Raw genomic sequence first — 18,592 nt, 5'->3', positions numbered from 1 at the left:
AAATACTGGGATTACAGTATATACCACCATGCCCCACAGAGTCTGGCATTCTTTGGAAATAAAAAATATACCTATGTTTCAAAAAATAAAATCTGACTTATGTTTTGAAAGATAGCCCTGGTGTCCACGTAGAGAATGAATTGGAGATGAGGAATCATTGGAAGCAAAGAACTAGTACACAGATTATTGTAGTGGAACAGGCAAAGATGAATGTGACCTGAGGCTAGAAGTGATGCAGAGGGGACAGGACGTGACACATGTACTGTTCACCCAGGAGTACTCCCATGATTCCCATCCTTCATACCTTGATATCAGTGACAGTGTTAAAGGTCAACCTGACGAGATATATAGATGGGGGAGGATAATAAGCTTTTTACCTTGCATATTTGTCCATATCCTCTATAGACAGTCAGCACAAACTAATGCATGGGTTTACTTTAAACACACGCAACACGCACACACACACACACACAAATGTTCCTGAAACAATATCACTAAACCAAACCAAAGCCCATGCACTGAACCTATTATGATCATCTAAGGTAATTTGCTCAGTCTTTCAAGAAAGAAACAGATTGATGCACTCAGAGTTTTCAGATGGTTGCCTTTCAATAAAGCCTGCATAGTCTGATGTTTGTTATTTTTTATTTAGCATTTAAATTTATACAATTGAAATATGGCAGTAAAAGGTAAAACACAAAAATAGACAGCTCTATAATTTGGCCTTTAAATGGCTTTACGTATTTATATTCCATGTAGGCTATGTAACAGATTGTGATAACAGAATCAGATATAATCAAATTGCAGCCTTACAAATATAGGAAATATCACAAACGGCTCCTTTCTGCTGACTCAAAGAGTGGGAGTTCCATTTCTTCCACATATATATGTATATATATATACATATATATATATATATATATATTTCCCTCTGTAACAGCTTATCACCAACAACACCTTTGTTGCATTTCTCCTGTTTTGTCAGTGTGAATGTCCCCACAGTAACACTTTGCCTATATTTGTCATCGATTCTCTCACATTGGATTCTCTGCTCTGGAGACAACTAATTTGAGTAGGTTGAAACATAAAACATAGCTTCCACCTTCAGTGTCCCAGTTTGCAAAGCAATAAAGAATTCTCAAAGCAGAAATCCAAGAAAACCCCAACTTGGTTCAGCCTCCATGGTGCTACTTAATATATTTCTCAAAAGCCTATAGCTTCACACATGGTATGTTAAGGGAGGAAGAAGTGGATTAATTATCAATATGTAACAATCACCATGATGAAGCTCCGCTGGTGGTTATGAATGAATGCAGATGAGAACTCAAGACTCCTGAGAGTGAAGGTCTTTTACTTCAATCTGCCTCTCTAATCTTAGGTAAGAGCTAACAAGTGATTTCAGATACTTGTAAACATATCTTTTACATTCTCCTTTTTCAGATTATTTTAGTGTGAGAACAGGTGTTGTTCTGTTTTGTTTGGAGTCATTGTTTGGTTTGCAAATACTTGTTTAGTTTTTCTTCCTCTCCAATACCAAACTGTCTTTGGTGCCTTAGTATTCACATAAACTATTCTATGCTAGATTCCTGAAGTGGGAATAGTGTTGTACCAGTAGGGGGAGCTCACATCATACCTATTTTATGGGTTGAGGAAAGTTAATTTCATGAGTTTATATACTTAAGGGTGGAACTATTTTTATTTCAAAGCCAACAGAGATTGTGAGTTGGAATAAAAGCTATTTCCTCTGGTTGAAAAGTTAGAACTTTCTGAAGTTGTAAATCTCTAGTACAGTATAAGTTTATGTGATGGTGGTTAATGAATCCACATAGTGTGGTTGAAGTTTTTAGATTGCTGAAATGTGGAGGCTTTAAGATATATTAAAAGTTTTCTTTCCTGGGATAATATCAAATTAATTCCTTCCATAAAACAGTAGACCCAGCACCTAGTTTGAAGGTTTTATGACTGCAAGTCAATACAAACAAGACAAAATATTGATGTAACTGGAATGTCATGAAGTTATACTGATTTTTCTCATAAGCATTTCAAGAAGTTTGTTTTCAGCCATTTGTCTTTCTCACTAATCTGACATAAAGTCTAGTCTACCAGGGTCCTGACCATCTAGCTTTTATGCAGATCAGGAAGAAATCAAAGCTTGAGGTTCCTGGACTCTTTGTTCTTCAGTCTTGTTATGGCTATTCTTGGAAATGTCAGCAGACTTCAAAATACTGTCTGTAATTTTGGATATTCTAATATGAAGAACTCCCAGAGTATCATCATCTAGCATTATACTTTTCTATTCTCCTAGCATTTAATGAGTCTTCAGGAAATGAAAAAGAAGTATTTCTTAGCTTTTGTACTTAACAGAGCATTCATCTAATGTCAACAACTGGGTGAAAAACCAGAAATTTTTAAAGGAAGGAAGGAGGGAAAAAAGGAGAGAAAGAGAGAGAGAGAGAGACTCAGAGAGAGAAATAGAGATGCAGAGAGAAAACACCCACACCTGGCTTGTGAGTGGTACATACCTTAAATCCAAACTACTCATAGGTAAAAGTGCAGTCTAAGTCCAGACCTGGGCACAAATAGAACCCTATATGAGAAGAAGCAAGGACAAAGGGTTAGTGATAAGTCTCAGGGATCAAGACTCATCTCTGTCCACAGTAAACTTACATAGAGTCTATGCAATTCTTAAAAGGATGACTCCAGTGTCTTTTTCCTTCAGAGACAGAAAGAGAGAGACAGAGAAAGACAGAGAGGCAGAGAGAGAAATAAAAGGAAAAAAAGAAGAGCACAACTGTCTCCTGTTTGACTTTGAAATTCTCATTGACAGGCCAGCTGACAAATGGCTTACATTATGTGTACAAATTTTAAAATCTTGGGATGGACATTAATTCTGAAAACACAAATGACATACAATTTATCCAATGACTGTACTGTTTCGTAAGTTACATCTAATTAGAACCTTGGTATGTAAGTGGGAGGAAGAGTAGGAAGAAGAATACAAAGTGAAGAGGAGAGGAGCCTGAAAGAAATGTTCCCAGGCATTGGCTGTTTCCTGCAAAGTGAGCTCCACCACTGCCTCACTGTTTTCTAGAAATAAAATAATACTATAGTAGGCAAGCCTTGAGCATGACAGAGTGATGACCTTAGACTGATTTAAATTGCTCTCTGGTTCCCACAGGGTGAAGCAGTTTTTCACCTCTTCTCTTTGGGTAGATTTCTTCTCTATCAGGTTTGCTCCTGCCTATTCTTCTCAATTCCAAGTTTAACTACCATATATCATAGCTGCTAAAATGCCACTGTGTTGTTCCTCACATTTATTATGCATCTTCTCTTTCTTGTCTTGATGAGAATGTATAGAGGCCATTAGATCATGGAATGCGTGTGCCTTCAATTTCAGAGCCCCTCACCTTCCGCGGACTTCTTCTGGGCATCTCTATAGAATTGTGCACTTGTAATATATTGATTCCCCCTCTCAAAATCTCCTAAGTTGTATTGCACAAGATACACAGAAATTTCGCTGTGTTTTTTTTCTCCCTATGAGCTTTAGTATTCAGGTCTTTGGCTTCTTTTCTGATTGCTTTGTTGTTTGTATTTTGGCTGTTGTTTTGTGAGTCTGTAGGTAAATTGTGACAGTATTGGTTCTTTAATTAATGAATGTTTTCAATACATTTTTACCTTCCAGGTAGATTCTTGTTCTAGTGTCATCCTAGACTTCAGATTACAGAAGAGAGCTTAATGGACTTTTCAGTAATTCTTATAAAATGTGGTATTATAGAGCCTCTATCATCAGACAAGATAGCATAAGGTAGATAGTATAAGAACATGATCAACACAGTATGCAGCATTTGAGCCAAACCCAATGATCATATACAACTTAAGTAAGATTCACTTAGCATCTCATATTTCACGCTCAACTGTGATTTTGAAAACAAGTACTCTTTGAAATCTATTGGCTAATTATCTCAGTCCCTTCTACCTCTATCTCTTCAATCACATACACACACACACATATACACACACATAGCACCTCAGAAACATTTAATTTTCAGTATGATTTAATGCAATTAGAATAAGGTGCCCCTGTTTTCTCAGCAGTGATTTTACAATGGAATATATCCTCTTACTATGACTACGCCCCCGGCAACTATAAAGATTGTTTATACCATTGCCAAAGGCAATCATGATCTAGTAATTCTGTCTCTGTTACTTCTCATTCTTCAATTCTCAGAAAAGCAGAAGTTTCAGTTCTTTGCTCATATTTTTGGGTTTCCATAAACTTAATTTCATAACTGATTTTTCATTCCCTAATTCAAATTTTTAACTATAAGGCAGTTGTTCAGGTTCTGTGGATCCAGAAGTGAACAAGCAATACCTATATTACCATGGGTCAACATGAAAGGGAAGGTTGAAAACAGGGCAGTTAGGAGGGACATATTAAAAGATGAAGAAAGTCTGCTCAATTATCTACACTATTTCCTTGCTACAGATCCACAAATATTCAGTACTACAAAGGGTAGGCCACTGCTCACAGGGGCCAATATGATAGCTCTTTGTATCACCAAATGTTATTAGATATTAGGCCCATGCAAGGGGTGAAGCTCTACAATGACAGTAAACTGAATATAAAGTCATTAAAAATTAAGTTTATGTTATTCATTTGGGTGTCACGAGAATAGCAGAACTAGCACACTCAGTTCCCAGAATTACAGCTTCATCATAAAGATGAGTCATGTTGAACTGAAGGGACCATATTTTAATGAACCAATCTGGTTACTATAGCTCATCTAAGCTCAGCAGCAGACTGCCTGGGGAACAGGAGACAATCTATTTTTCAAATGAAAAATTAGTCCCTGATGCTATCCTTCTATCTGATTCTTCTCTCAACAGTATCCCTGTCTTCTTTTTCTTGCACACACTCTTTCTTGCCTGGGAGGTTCCTGAGCTACAAATAATAGCACAGAACTATCTTTATCATCATGCAAGTCCCCATTTGTTATTTGTTAAAAGAAATGAGAGCTACCAGATATTGATTGTTCATCCAGTATGGTTACAGTACAATGAGGTTACAGAAGAAGTTATAGAATAGTACCTTGTCCTTGAGGAGCACATTACATACTCCTTTGGGGTAAAGAAGAACCTATACATGTGATCCTTAAAATGAAAGTGTGGTGTATAGCTATTCAGAAAGTAATAGCTGATGATTAGTCATCGTTTTCAGTGAGAAAAGGGTGGGATGTGAGTGAAAACTTAAGAAACCTTAAGTTTAGGTTTTGAATAACTTGACTTTCCCCCCCATTTTTTTAAACCAAACGGTACCTTTCACAAATAGATACCACACAATTGTTTTTATTTCTGGTTTTCAATGAGTCATTTTATGTGTGGTCTTCTGTGTTGTTCTGTTGTTCACTCTGTTTTGTATTGGCCAATACTGGAGCTTGAACTCAAAGCCTCAAGCTCCATTCAGTTGCTTTCTCAAGGCTGGTGCTCTACAACTTGAACCATACCTCTGGACCAACATTTTTACTGATTAAGTAGAGATGAAGTCTCTCAGACTTTTCTTCCTTAGTTCACTTTGAAACCAATCATGCAAATCTCAAGTTTCTTTCCTTCCTTCCTACCTTCTTACCTTCCTTCCTTCTTTCCTCCTTCCTTTCTTCCTTTTTTTCTTTCTTTCTTTATGTTGTTAGTCATGGGGCTTGGACTTTGGGCCTAAGCACTGTCCCTCAGCTCTTCAGCTCACGGTTAGTGCTCTACTTGAGCCACAGCACCACTTCCAGTTTTCTGATAGTTTATTGGAGATAAGAGTTTCACAGCCTTTCCTGCCCAGGCTGGCTTTGAACAATTATCCTCAGATCTCAGCCTCTTGAGTATCTAGGATTACAGGTGTGAGCCACAAGTGCCCAGCTCAAATCTCAAGTTTCCTAGTAACAGAACTAATTAGCTTTGGAGAATGATCATACTTTGAATACTGTGAGTCTCTCACAGGTTCTAGAGCTACTAAAGTAGGAAGCAATGAGTTCTAGGGAACTTTAGCAGAGACAAAATGACATGGCAAAGACTAACAGGCTGTGATACTCTGATATAAATTGTTTAAAGTCAATTTGAATGTATTATATTCTGAGTATTAGGTGATATTTAATGAATACTAGTTATGTGACAGGTAGTATACATTACTAATGTCTAAGGTGATTAGAAAATATCAAATATGTCCATTTGTCACATTAAAATAATCTAGGTTCATAAACTTCTTGACATACAATGTAACAGAGATGCAAACCCCCAAACATATATCCAAATAATTGTTGGCATGTTGGCTTTCAAATTTAATCCTTAATGAATAAGTAATCACAGCTGAACAAAATGTCATCATTCAATTTTTTTAAAAACCTCTTTAAATCTTTTTTAAAGGGCCAGTGTACAACCATACAAATAAACTTCTTTATATTATAGAGAACTTGACTTTAAATGATACAGTATTGTCCTGCTTGATCACCTGCTCTATTGTTTCACATGAAGAACATTTGTCTGGCACTCATACACTACATGTGCCATGAAAGCAAAGACCAGTAGGGCAAGATCTTGCCTTTAAGGAACTGACTATTGGTACAAAGAAGCTGGTACAATTCTGGCAAATGAAGAAGAGAAGAAATTCCATTTGAGACAGAAGAAATAATGCAGGGAGGCAATAGAGTCTGGAATACCGTGGCCTTTCTGGGGATGGTTTGGCATGACTACAATGTGAAATATAAGAGAAGAAAGAAAACAGACAATGTTAAAAAGGTTATTTTAAGCCAGACAATGAATATTTTTCATACTTAAATAGACTTCCTATTATCTAGATTTTATTTGCTTTTGCTGTAGTCAGCAATCAAATTCTAGTCATCTGTTCAGGTGTATTTTTTACTGAAATTTGAAAGAATGGGAACAGGAGGAACAAGTGTTATAAATCAGCTTAAAAGTACAAAGCAAAGTGTCAAAATGATTCCTACTTCTTGTGAATTATTTTTCCTTTTTAAAGAAAATAATGAGGAAAACCATAGATAGCCCAGAAATTCACTATTTTATATGTTTTGTTTATTTGCTTGACAGTGTCCTATCATAAGTTGGCCTCACACTCACTATGTAGCCCAGGTTCGCCTTGAACTCAAAATCCTCTTGGTTGGAATCATAGGCATGCAACGCCACTCTTTATTAAGTCTCAACACATTACCTTGTTTGCTGCATGAAAGAATTTTAAAGTTAGGTATTTCTGTCTCACCAAATGAGAAAATTCACCCAGATGAAAAATTTCCCCAAATGTACAGGTTGCTAGTAGATAAAATCAACTTTCACACACCAGTCTGCCTGACAACAAAGTTAGTAGTCTACACTACACTGCCATTTTCCCATTCTGAGGGTTTATGGATACCATGTTTGCATGGGAACCCCTTTTGTTCTCAAAGACTTTAAAATCCTTCATAAAACCATCTCAGGTGTTAGGTAGGAAAGGTTGACATGGACATCCTGTATCACGATATTCATATTAAATATTCTTGAACTTACTAGGGAAATAATTTCAAGACATATAATGCCTCTTATAAAAACTGTATCTTTGTCCACTGGTCCTCAAATTATGTTAAGAAATGATTCCATTAGAAATTCTCTCAGTGAGACTGAGATATAACTGCTAAGTGTGACCATAGCAAAAGAGGTTAACTAACATCTTTAGGCCTGAGTCTTTAGCTCTAGAATGAACAGTTTGGACTACTATTCTCAAGTGTCCTACGGCATTGTCTCCTGGGTGTGCATACTCTTTGAAATAAAGAGTATTTGATTATGTATATATGCTGTGTGTTGGCAGGAAGGTGAGAGATACTGCACGTGTGATGGTTTTATAACTGCCGAATTCAGAATCAGATTTGAGAGCTGTAATGTTTGTGCTTATTTTAAAGAAAACTTGTGGTCTGCATATTTAGCTGATAAACAGATCCCTGTTCCTGAAAGAATAAGATACAAATGTATATAATTTTACATACATATGAATTTATTTTTCTATTCCTAAATCATGACTTATGAAAGTCAGTGGTTTTCATTCCTTAATTTAAATTAATTTTATTGTAAAGATGATTCATAGTCAACAATATCACCAGTCAAACATGCAGAGGTTTGTTACATGTTTAAGAATCTAAGCATTTGTAGATTTGAATACAGCGCTTGCACTTCTTACTGTGAAACCCCACAGGCAAGTGAATTATCTTCTCTACGCCCTTATTTTTCTCATCTCTAATACCTTCTACTTTTGTTGGTTAAAATTATTCACATATATTACCAGAATAGAGCTTGTTCTGTATAAACATCCATAAAATTTTGCTTTATCAGCATTTCAGATAAAACATATTTATTTCAATTAAAGAAGCTATACATGTGGAATTCTATGCTTCTATCAGAAATCATTAAACCACACCATTTGTAAGGAAATGGAAAGACTTGGAAAATTATATTTAGTGAAGTAAGCTAGACCCAAAGAATATAGGTTGCATGGTTTCCATCATTTTTGTTATTAGAATGTGTCTATAAGTCTATAAGTAAACACAATGAATAGTAAAAGACAAAAAAATTACACTTGGACATGATGAATTTTACAAGATGCTAAATGTTCACACAGTGAGACCAAAGGAGGATATTCTTAGGAGAGGATCACAAAGGTTCAATGACTATGTGCACATGATTATATAAAATGGTGTTTATCAAAATGAACTCCAAGAAAAGAAACTTTTTTCCCTCCTCTGTCACTTTTTATTTCTGTATCTTATGTCTCGTATGTAAGTTTATCTGTTTTGGGGAGGGCAAGGAGAAGCATAAAAATGGTTGGACAAGGGATGAACAAATGCAGCACAGTGTCACTAGACACTGTGTTGAAAATGAACTTTATAACTTGTGGGGGAGGGAATCAGGAGGCAAAAGTGGGAGAAAACAAGAAAAGAGGTGAAACTGTTCAAAAAGAAATGTACTCATTACCTGAATTATGTAACTGTAACCCCTCTGCATATCACTTTTTTTAAATTGTGAAAATACCATACAGAGGTATTACAATTACATGGGCAAGGTAGGGAGTACATTTCTTATCAAGCATTGTTGCCTCCTCCTTTGTTTTCCCCTTCCAATCCCTTCCCATCTCTCCCCCTCACACCCCCTGACCAAAGTTATAAAGTTCATTTTTCGAAATAACAACTTGTACATCTCATTTTTGCGATGGGTCCACCCGTGTCCCTATTTAAACGGTTTGTTTTTGCCCTTCCCTTCCACAAATTATACCAACATCAAATACAATGAAAGTAGTGGTTATACAGTGGGGGAGGGACATACAAAGCAACACAGATCCTTGTAGAAAACTAAAGCAAGATCCTTACATATCACCCTGCACCAGAATCAACTCCAAATGGATCAAAGACCTCTGAGTCAAAGCAGATGCTCTGAAGACATTACAAGATGGAATAGGAGAAACCTTAGGTCTCCTTGGCACAGGCCAAAATTTTCTTAATACAAACCCAGAAACACAACAAATCAAAGAAAGGTTGGACAAATGGGATTGCATGAAGCTGTAGAGCTTCTGCATGGCAAAAGACATAGCTAGCAAGATCAATAGAAAGCCCACAGATGGGGAGAAAATTTTCACTAGCCATACAATGGACAAGGGTCTCATATCTAAAATATGCTTTGAACTCAAAAACTTAAATCCCCCAACAACAAATCCTCAAAGAAACAACTGCCCAATAAATATGTGAGCTAAAGACTTAAAGAGAAACTTCTCTGAAGAGGAAAGAAGGATGGCCAATAAACACATAAAGAAATGCTCAACCTCTCAAGCCATAAAAGAAATGCAAATCAAAACAACATTGAGATATCACCTCACCCCAGTTAGAATGGCTATAATCAAGAACTCTAATAACAACAGATGTTGGCGGGGATTTGGACAGAAGGGAACCTTACTGCATTGTTGGTGGGAATGTAAACTTGTTCAACCACTTTGGAAAGTAGTATGGAGATTCCTCAAAAGATTCCACATAGAGCTCCCCTATGACCCAGCAATCCCACCTTTGGGCATTTACCCAAATGATCACAAACAAGACCATACTAAAGCTACCAGCACAACTATGTTTATTGCAACATTATTTACCATAGCTAAGATATGGAACCAACCCAGATGCCCCTCAGTAGATGAATGGATCAAGAAAATGTGTATATATATGTATGTATGTATATACACACACACACACACACACACACACACACACACACACACACACACACACATACATACAGTGGAATTCTATGCCTCCATCAGAAAGAATGACATTACCCCATTTGTTAGGAAATGGAAAGTCTTGAAAAAAATTATATTAAGTGAAGTAAGCCAGGCCCAAAGAAATATAGGTCCCATGGAATAACTAGTATATGTTTGACACAAGCAGAAAAGGTCAGATAAGTTGATGTTTGGTGAAATGAAACCCAAGATAAGTATTCTAATGTTTTTTTTCTTTCTTGCTATTGTTTCTAACATATTTACAAGATGATTTCTTTGTTGCTTTGTACTAATAAAAATATTATTCCAAAAGTAAAAAAATAGAAAACATGAATCTTGCTTTTGATATAATTAGTCAGTCTATGTTTTTTAATTGGAGAGTTAAGTCCATTAATATTGAAAAATACATAAATAAAGAAGCTACAGTAGAAAGTTTGAATTCCAGGAAGGCAAAAGATATTTTATTTCACAGTTGAATCACAGTGACAACTCAAGCAGCCAGATCAGATGAGGTGTATGATAGATATTTGTTGAATGAAATAATACATCAAGACAATCATATTGAAAGCTTAAATACCTCATTATTTTTTAACCAAACATGATTCTGGATTTTCATGTTGCTTATGTTCAAAAGCATTAACCATATGCAGCAAATAATATAACATGAGTAGCAAATCACAGCTTTGATCTCTACACTCCTATTCCAGTTCCCTTCTGCTATGTTAAGCAGAAATAGCCCAGAATCTTAAGATAATTTCTCACAGAAACAAAAGTTAGCCTGCATCATTTTGAGAGTACAAGCACCAGAACTTCTATATATTTACACAGTTCCTGGGTCCTGTTCTCTGTGTTACCTTAGCACTGTGTTGACCCAGCTATTGCAGCTGCTAGTTGGCATCTGGTGGGCAACTTTGCCAAGTGCCTTGGATAATCTTAAACTGACTCCAGGGAGAAAAACCAATCCAGGAATTCTACAGATACTTACAAGTCCCTCTCCTCCTTTTGTCTAATTAGAATCATAGACTCCAAATTCAGCAATTCTCCCATTCTGGATACAAATAATGTCTATTCCTTTTTTTTTTTTTTTTTGTCGGTCATGGGGCTTGAACTCTGGGCCTGGGCGTTGTCCCTGCACTCTTTAGCTCAAGGCCAGCACTCTACTGCTTGAGCCACAGCGCCACTTCTGGTTTTCTAGTGGTTTATTGGAAATAAGAGTCTCATGGACTTTCCTGCCTGCACTGACTTTGAACTTCGATCCTCAGATCTCAGCCTCCTGAGTAGCTAGGATTACAGGTGTGAGCCACTGGCACCTGGCTGAATGTCTATTCCTAAAAAAAAAAACTATCTCAGTCTTAATTTTATGAATAATGCTTCAGAATTGCAGCCATATAACCAGGGTTTATAAAGGTTTCCATAATCTTTATTTTATTTTGAATATCTCTCTGTCTCTCTATCTCCTCTCCCTTTCGCTCTCTTTCTCTCCCACTCCCTTCAGCTCTCTTCCCCTGCATCCTTTCCTCTCTCCTCCTTGTCCCTCTTGTCCCCTCCTCTCCTCACCTTTCCTCTCCTCTCTTCTAACCAGAGTTTTATTTGTAGCCAAATCTAGTCTCAACCTGAAATGGCACTGCCCCAATCTTCCATATGCTGGGATTACAAGCATGGGCCATCCTGTATATACTTTCTTTTCTTCACTTTTTCCCACACAGACACTGGTCCCTAGTTGCTTCAGATTCACCAGTGACAAAGACAACCATTTGAGTTGATGAAATTGAATAGGCTCTAAGTCATAACATACTGATATGTAAGACATCTTCCAGCTTTATATTTCTTATACTATTTTGAATAGTTGATTGTCTTAGTGACTATATTGGAAGCATAAACTTGATAAACAAAAGTTTGTTGTCCAACATCAAAACCTAATAATGGACAGCTTGGAATACATAAGCCAAGAGAAAATAATACAGGATTTTTTTTTTGTCAGTCATGAGGCTTGAACTCTGGGTCTGGGCACTGTCCCTCAGCTCTTCAGCTTAAGCTTTTGAGCCACAGTGCCACTTCCATTTTTTTCTGCTTATGTAGTGCCCAGGAATCGAACCCAGGGCATCATGCATGCAAGGCAAGCACTCTACCATTGAGCTAATTTCCAAGCTCACAACTGGATTTTTTAAACAGCAAGACGTGTTGATAGCCAATTTAAATTTCCCTAAGAAAGGTTTAAGAAATCTTCATGAAGAATTGACAGGCTTTCTACAAGGAAAAAATAAAAAAAAACCAAGATAGACCTGCTAAAGGGAAAAAAAGGATATTGCCGTCCAAACTTCCAAACACCAGTCAGAAAGTTTTGAAAGTCAGCTGAATGCATACTGTGGCCACAAGGTCCCCAACCTCATGAGACTATGCATGCACTTCATTGTGGCATGGAGAAGGAATCTAAGAAGAAATCACCTCTTGGAGAGTATGTGAACAATGTGCAGATAAAATAGATAAAACAGAATAGAATGTCATTGCCATTGACAATATGGAAGTTCTTAAATGCACGCCTCCAGAAAAAACAAAACACATGACAAAGGTAGTATTAAAGGTAGCAAAATGTTTTGTTTGTGTTCCTCAGAGGTTATACAAGCAGAAGAGAAAATTCTCAGTACAAAATATACTATTAAAATTGGTTTGGAAGGAAGAAGGGGAATGGAAGGAGAGTGGCCAAGAGGGGTGAATCTGATAAAAGTACATTGTGTGTATATTTGGATATGTCTTAATAGAACTCCTTTGAACAACTAACAAAATGTGAAAACATAAATCATCTCACTAGGAAAAAATTAGAAACTAGTGTCCCTGAGTTATGGATTTTTAGGGGTGAATGCTCATCATGTTTAAGTCAAAAAATTAAACTTGAATGCTAATAGGGAAAGTAGATTATTTGTGTTATCAAGGCCTCATTCAGCCGAGACATAACCTTCCATCAGAATGACCTCTCTCACATAGACAAAGCTCTATAACCAACACCACACTGTCCAGTGGAGATCTCTTTACCTGAGGTTACATATTATTTAGTACTTTCCCCTTAAATGCACATCACTTCTGAGTGAGGAAACCACAAATCCTGGTTCTAAATGCTGACCTGTAATGATGCCAGGTTGAGTCTCTGTCCTATAGTCTTAGACTCTTCTAATAATAGAGTCCCAATGGAACCACTGTGAGCACAAATAAAATCTTCTTCATTTTCTAAAGAAACTGTGCCTGTAACTAAAAATAGTTGCTGGTATTACAATTCATTTCACTCCCTTTACCTTCTTTAAGACACAAGCACAATGTTGTATATTCCCTTCCACCACTACATAAGAGCAATAGCTACTTCTATCTCAAATGATAAAGCTTTTTTATGTATATGTACTATATATATGGTGCCAGAAATTCTGTTGCACTCTGGTGTAAGCATCTGAGATCATGGGCATATCTGAGTAACATGACCCTGATTTAGTGTACATATTTCAAACATCAGAATGTACATAAGCATCTGTGAAATTCAGTATCTTTCAAAACAGCAACAAATATTTTTACAGCCTATGGTGTAAATTTTTTTATACCTCAGGTGTTAATTTATTTCCCAGGAAGGAAAAGAGTAACAAATCAACAGATGTTATCTATCATGAGTTATGTATAAGTGCTTATTTTAAATAGTCTAATTAGAATACCATATGATTGTCAAGATACTTAATCGTCTGCTCAATAGTTGTTGGTCTGTCAAGGCTAGTATAGATCCACCCGGGGTCTTGGTCATTGACACATATCAATGAATCTTCATAGAAGTAGTGATGTATTATCAAATATGCATTGAATACTTGGCTCACTCTCAGTAAATTGGCTAACATGAAATGAGTACATATGCCAAGAGAATATGCAATGGCAAATTGTATGCGATTTACCTGTGGAAACGCTCATAAATATGTGACTTTGGAAGGATCATTATTAAGGTATGTCATGCTGCATAAAATTAATTCAAACTATTGTCAGCTAATATGAAACGATAAACATATAATTAATGCCTTAAACTGCACCTTTTGCTCTGATCTAAAATGTATTTCTTTAATAAAGAATTAATGTGCCACTTAAGAAATGACCTAATCCTTAAAATTATCAAAAGAGATCATTTAAATATTTAAATTTAGGTTCTGTACTGACTATTGAAGATTGTTCTTAAAGCTAACCTCTTGTTAGTTTTAGTTAGATGCCAAATTAACATTCATGATAAGATCTTAAATCTAGGAGTTAAAATGGAGATTAACACAAGACCAGTTTATCTTTATGATGCAGAATTAACAAGTAATTATAATCTGAGCACAGTTTTCTTTGATTGTAATAATTGAAATCAATTTCAGCATTTCTCAAGTTTTTAAGATAATGACCACACCTTCCAATACAGTTCATTATTTTTAAACTATAAACAAATGTAGTTCTTAGTCAACAATAACTAGATATCATTAATGAATCAAATGATTCTTTGCTGATTAAAATATTCTAGTTATCTAATCTGTAATCTATGCTTACTCTTACTAGAATAGGTGACCATCTATATAAAATAGGTGAATAGCATACCAAGTAGGTAGTTGTCTACTGTATGGAAGCTCTATCTACTTCATGGCATTGTTTTATAGCTTTTTCAAAGTAAATAAGAAATTTTGCAACTACTGCATGTTTAGGTCACAAATGACTTCTATAGCAGCACTAAAACCTTTTTGCCTGACCATGCTGTATTATGTGCTATCTGCTGTGTATGTCTCTCTCTTGCTAAACTGGCTTCCACAAGGTGAAAATTATTACAACAGCAATGACGCCTGATAATTTAATACCTATGAGAAGATGCAAGGGCAAATCTCCTGATTTAGACCATACAGTAAGCTTTAGAAAATGGTGTAGAAATGAGAATAAAGAGACATTGTGGCTGATTGTCCTATTTGGGTGCAAGGTTTAGATTAGAAAAAAAGAAAAAATAGAAAAAGAAAAGAAGAGAAGAAAAGCCAACTCCTCACCATGACTCATAATCACTCTACTGTTATCCACAGCTGAACAGTATGGAAAACTGAGTTTTGCATGAGATAAAACTTGGCATACATTCTACTCAGTTTCTGATTACTCATGAATGTATTATTCTTCTGCGGGTAACATATGCATCTCCAGATTACTACCTCCTAATTGTTATTGTGGGACCTCTAACTGCTTTCCTCCCTGAACATATTTTCTCATCTACTCTAGAGAGGCCTAAATACATGATTTACAGACCATTGGGAACAGCTACCATTTTGTTTCTCTTTGGTCCAGTTCACTCTGGTCATATTACTCAGAAAAGCAATGTGCATGCTTATGCATGTTTTAACCCATTGATACTCCACTAGGCAACTCTCCCTATAAGTCAGACTGTGTGTGGGCCAATCTTCAGAAATCCATCTTCAGGAATGAGAGATATGGCCTCTCTCCTACTGTATTATATCCTCTATGACAGCTTCTAATGGGCAATGGCAGCTCCAGTGTAAGAGAAAAAGATTGTGTGATAGCAGTGTACTCTTTTAGCTTCTCTTATTGCCTCTAATTCAGAGAACTGAACTTGGAAATTCACCTCCAAACTTCAACTATCACTCCCTTTATATCAACTAATTAAAAATGACAACAAAGTCATTTTTTCTGATAGCATAGAATTATATATATATATATATATATATATATATATATATCCACTGAGGGGTATCTGGATTGATTACATACCTTAGTTATGGTAAGCAGTATTGCAATGAACATGGTTGTACTGGCAGCTTTAGTGTGGCCTTGACTGTGGTCAATTGGATAAATACCCAGGAGAGAGATTTCTGGGTCATAGGGAAGTTCTATGTTTAGCTTTTTTAAATTTAAAATTATAAAGAAAAAATGTTTATTTGAGTTCATAGCTCCTAGGCATTGCATGGCAAGAATCAATGCACCTGTGTATCACTGACCATGTTTTAAGGCACCAAATACCTACTGCTACTTGATAACCAGAGGGGAAAGTGCCTAGAGATTGAGAGTTCTTCATTATAACAGGCTTCAGAAAGCAGGGCACAGTTATAATCCCAGAACTTGGGAGGTTGAGGCAAGAGGATTGAGTTCATGGCCAGATAGGACTAGAAAGTAAAAATGTTCTTAAAAACAAGGCTTCAGAAGACAAGTTAACACAGCATTTTTATATTAACTCTGGATTTTAGTCCACTTGCATCAAAATCACCTGTGCTTCTTTTTTTTTGGGGGGGTCCAGTTGTGGGGCCTGAACTCTGGGCCTGGGCACTGTCCCTCAGCTCTTAAGCTCAAGGCTAGTGCTCTCCCACTTGAGCCACAGCACCACTTCCGGCTTTTTTCTTTTTGCTTATGTGGTGCTGAGGAATCGAACCCAGGGCCTCAGGCATGCAAGGCAAGCACTCTACCACTGAGCTACCTTCCCAGCCCATCACCTGTGCTTCTTGATAAATATATATGTAAACTTCAGGCCCCATTCCCTGATCCTTCATTATCATATCTTTAGCCTTTTCAGGAGCCTTCAAACTAATTTCCAAAGTGGTTCAATGAGTTTACATTCCCACCAACAGTGTAGTAGCATTCCCTTTGGCCACATTCCAGCCAAAATCTGTTATTGTTAGTTTTCTTGATAATGGCCATTCTAACTGATGTGAGGTGGAATCTGAATGTTGTTTCGATTTGCATTTCTTTTATCACCAGAGAGGTTGAACATCTCTTCATGGCCATTCTTATTTCCTCTTCAGAAGAGTCTCTCTTTAAGTCTTTAGCATATTTATTAATTTGATGATTGTTTCTTTGAGTATGTTTTTGAGGGAGGGGATTAATTTTTGAGCTCTAAGTATATTTTAGATATGAGACACTTATCTGGTGCATAGCTGGTAAAGATATTCTATTCTCTGGGCTTTCTAGCTATGTCATTTGCCATGCAGAAACTCTTCAGATTAATGAAATTCCATTTATCCAGTCTTTCTTTGATTTGTTGTGATTCTAGATCTTTCCTTAGAAAGTTTCTATCCATTCCAAGGAGCCTTAGTGTTTCTTCTATTGCCTCTATAATATTTTCAGGGTATCTGGTCTTATGTTGAGGTCTTTAATCCATTTGGAATTGTTTCTGGTGCATGGTGATATATAAGGATGACATTGCTCCATTCATAAGGAAATGGAAAGACTTGGAAAACACATATTAAGCAAAATAAGCCAGAGCCAAAGAAACATAGGTTACTTGGTTTCCCTCATTTGTAATAATAAAAATAGGCCTATAAATCTATAAGTAAGCCCAATGGATGATAAAAGGCAAAAAAAGTACACTTGGACATGATAAATTAATCAAGACTCTAAACATCCTGTACCATGAGACCAAAGGAAGATATTCTTAGAAGATCACAAAAGCTTAATATCTATGTGCAAATGAACATATAAAATGATGCTTATAGAACGAATTCCAAGAAGTGGAATCAAAAGGGTTTTTTTTTCTTTTTGTGGGTTTTTTCCTACATTTTCCCCTTTTGTCACCATTATTTTATTTCTGTAACTTTTGTCTTGTATGTAAGTTTATCTGATTTGGGGAGGAGAAAATGATGGTGGAAAGGGTGAACTAATTCAGTAGTAATACTCACTAGTCACTATGTTGGAAATGGACTATACAGCATCGGGAGATAGGGGGTCAGGAGGGAAAAACTAGGAGAAAATGGGGGGAGAAATGACAATGTTCAAAAGAAACGTACTCAATACTGACTCCTGTAGCTGTAACCCCTCTGTATATCACCTTATTTACAACAAAGAAAAAAGAAAAAGAAAAAGAATACTCTCCCCAATTTTCTCCCATAAACAGTTATTTCCTCTTGGATTTCACATGTGAATATAGAACTAGATTTTTCTAGATAATTCTCCACTTAATAGCCACAGTGATTAGTTTAAATTCAACTAACCAAGAGTTCCCAAATGTTATTTTACATTGTGACACCTGGTGATACCAGTTTTAAAACAAAACTAAGGCCTGTGTATTCTAAACTGAGGTAATTCATCATCTCCAGAAGAGAAAAAACTCAGAAGTACAATGGTGCAACCCATTTCATCCTTCACTTTCTTTTTTTTTTTTTAAATTTTATTTTATTTTATTTGTGAACATACTGTACAGAGGGGTTACAATTGCATGGGCAGGATAATACGTGCATTTCTTACCAAGCATTGCAGCCTCCTCCTTTGTTTACCCTTCCCATCCCTTCCCAGCCTCCCCCCTCCCCCCATCCCAATCCTTCTCCTTCCCCCCTC

At 36.4% G+C, this 18,592-nt stretch overlaps 1 protein-coding gene across 2 annotated transcripts in view; it reads left to right on the top strand.

The window, feature by feature from the left end:
• The window catches only part of Tmeff2 (transmembrane protein with EGF-like and two follistatin-like domains 2), a 265,120-nt gene that overhangs the window by 36,382 nt on the left and 210,146 nt on the right, over positions 1-18,592 (top strand). The gene's annotated exons all lie outside the window — the stretch shown is intronic.

Source organism: Dipodomys ordii, unplaced genomic scaffold (genome assembly GCF_000151885.1).
Source record: "Dipodomys ordii isolate 6190 unplaced genomic scaffold, Dord_2.0 Scaffold5, whole genome shotgun sequence".
Taxonomy (NCBI): domain Eukaryota; kingdom Metazoa; phylum Chordata; class Mammalia; order Rodentia; family Heteromyidae; genus Dipodomys; species Dipodomys ordii.
This window is presented reverse-complemented; position numbering and strand designations above follow the sequence as displayed.